This window comes from Wasmannia auropunctata, unplaced genomic scaffold, assembly GCF_000956235.1.
Source record: "Wasmannia auropunctata unplaced genomic scaffold, wasmannia.A_1.0 LD336035.1, whole genome shotgun sequence".
Classification (NCBI taxonomy): domain Eukaryota; kingdom Metazoa; phylum Arthropoda; class Insecta; order Hymenoptera; family Formicidae; genus Wasmannia; species Wasmannia auropunctata.
In genome coordinates this window covers 1,420,107-1,422,749 of record NW_012026855.1, presented here as the reverse complement: position 1 = coordinate 1,422,749, position 2,643 = coordinate 1,420,107, and the positions used below count along the sequence as shown (strand labels likewise).

At 30.7% G+C, this 2,643-nt stretch overlaps 1 long non-coding RNA gene across 3 annotated transcripts in view; it reads right to left on the bottom strand.

Moving 5' to 3' along the window:
* Window positions 1-686: 686 nt before the first annotated feature.
* The window catches only part of LOC105452270, a 5,944-nt gene continuing 3,987 nt past the window's right edge, over window positions 687-2,643 (bottom strand). For all 3 annotated transcript variants that reach the window (XR_974713.1, XR_974714.1, XR_974715.1), the window contains exons 2-3: window positions 2,076-2,236; window positions 687-1,967 (exon numbers count right to left, since the gene is read on the bottom strand). This is a non-coding gene — a long non-coding RNA (uncharacterized LOC105452270). The remainder of the gene's footprint in view (window positions 1,968-2,075; window positions 2,237-2,643) is intronic.

Below are 2,643 nucleotides of genomic sequence, written 5' to 3'. Positions count from 1 at the left end.
AAAACATGTTTAATAATACGTAAATATAGGTCTTCAACAAGGAATATAAATGAGGTATCACAAGATAGAATGATTGGCACCCCATTAGGAGACAATTCATCAGTAGTACAAAGTGAAACAGAAGAAAATCTATCTAATTGTGATAGTCAGCAATCTTCTAACAATTCTCCAACTTCTTACGAACCTAATAAAACGCCAAATTCTTCAACTTACGAACCTAATAAAACGCCAAAAAAAATAATAAGGCCACGGTAAGTATTGCTATAAAATTAAAATGAAGGAAAATGAAAATACTGCATATTTAATGATATGTAAATATTTATCTGTATCAATAAGGCCTCCAAGAGATTTGCTACCAAAAAGAATATGTCGTGTTGTAACAACTGTGGATAATGATGTAAATACTGAGCCTACTCTAGACCAATATAACACCAGTGGCACCAGTAGCACCCCAGATGAAACGAGGTATGTACAATGGATTATACAATTACAAAAGTATTTTAAAAAGTATAATTATATCATAGCTTAAATATTTCTATTTAGACATATTTAAAACGAAAATATCAATAACAGGAACATACTTATAACTGAATTGGAGAAAGATGATATATTGCAAGATTGTGATATGCTTAACAAATATACAGAAAATATAAGAAACCGTATACAATTCAAATAGATCCATAATATGGTACGTAAAATTCCTTATAATTCACAATTAAAGAATGATATACATATTCTTGATATTAATATATTAGGTATCTGATGCACTTATGTATATATTCAGATGGATTGATGATCGGCGGTAGTGTACGTTTGAGGGGATGGCCTTTTGAAGGATAGAGAGGATTTCGTTTCATGGAACGAGATGAAAAGTACTGTACACTTGATTAAGTACATCGCACGGCTACGATATATATGTGCGCAGCTTAATACCATCTATTTTTCTGCATTTCTCTTGATTGTCAAGAGACAATTCTATATGTGCTTAAGAGTAAGAACTGATCTTTGGAATGTGCGGATGTGTTGTTGGAACAGATATTTATAACCGTATCACACACTTTATTAATGACAATTCGCGTAATAACGTCGGAGATTATAATACTGTAACCTTAGAAAGAGAGAGAGAGAGCAAAGAGGAATAATTTATACTAACACATTAGTACGCGACAAACATGCGGTGCGCAGTTTGCATGTAATTGGATATTGTAAAAAGAAATTATTACACACCATCATCCGTGATAGTTCGCATACAGCTTCTACGTTAATATGTTTGATATCATAAAATCTTTTATTTTTCTGAAATTCTTACTATTGATATGAAATGCTTACTATTATCCAAATTACTCTACTGTACAAATTACCCCGCTGTACCCTATTATGTATACTAACAACAGAAAAAAACACAAAATTTAATACAATAATGTATAACAATATATTTTTTTAAATTTTATTTGCTTTAGTTATTTGGTTTAGTTAATTAATTTTAACGAGGATTTGGAGTCTATGTTCAATTGAAGTTACATTTGTACATTGATATAACATTCATCGACAAATAAAGTTGGATGATTTACTAGTACTTCTTAAGTTTTAATTCATGAAAAACTTTTTGTTCCTTATATATCATAATTCGAAAACTATTAATCCTTATATTTTCGTTAACTAAAACCTATTTTGAACTTAAGGAGAATAACAATAGTGCCTACATACCGTTAATTCAAAAACATATCTTTGAAAAATAACGAAGAAATATTTATTATACATATGCAAAAGATATCGAGAAAAATTCAATTTTGATGTAGGTAAAGTTCTAGCGTCGTACCTTATTCTTCTTCTATTCCCAATCCCATCTTTCTTCTCCTTTACAGAAGACCTTCATTTCCGAGTTTTTATCAATATTTAGGTAATTATACTTTCCTTGTTGCGAATCAGTTACCGGTACCCACATATTTGTAGCAGGCGTTGGATTTCTAAATCAGATTAAGAATTAATTATTACTATGCGATTAATAAAATTGAAATGTCGTGATTAAATGGATACATCTAAAGTTTGAAAAGAAGAAAATGAATGTCTCGTACCCTGTTTTAGCAAAATCAGTCCACATTTGCGTTAGGCAATTCATCATTTTATAGTCTTCTGAATCAACTGCAGGTGCTGACATGCCGAAATTTGTGCAAAATCCGACCGAGCAACCTCCCTGTGGTGCACATCGGGTTACGCAAATGCCGGCGATATCATTCTAAAATCGTAAAAAAACAAAAGTTACTTAAATCTGCAATATCTCGCTAAATAATCGGCGTAGAAAAGTTTTTTTTCTTCATTTTAAAGGGCAAAGTCTGTACTTTGAGATAGTACCAATGATTATTTTCGCCAATTTTTTTGTTAGGTGATGAAAGACCACAAATTTCGAAATTGTAGATGTGTTCAATACGTCTTCATTCAAAGCTGATCACGTCTTGAGTATTAAATTGAGTAAAAATTGAACAAAGGTTATTTATGCTTCAATGTTAAATAACTCAGTAAAAAAAAATTGGCGAAAAAAAATTTCAAGATAGAGCAACTTTGTGAAAAATTATTGTAACGAGATTTTAAAAAAAGCATTTTATAGCTTGAAATCTCCACTTTTCAAATCGAAGATCGGAAGAG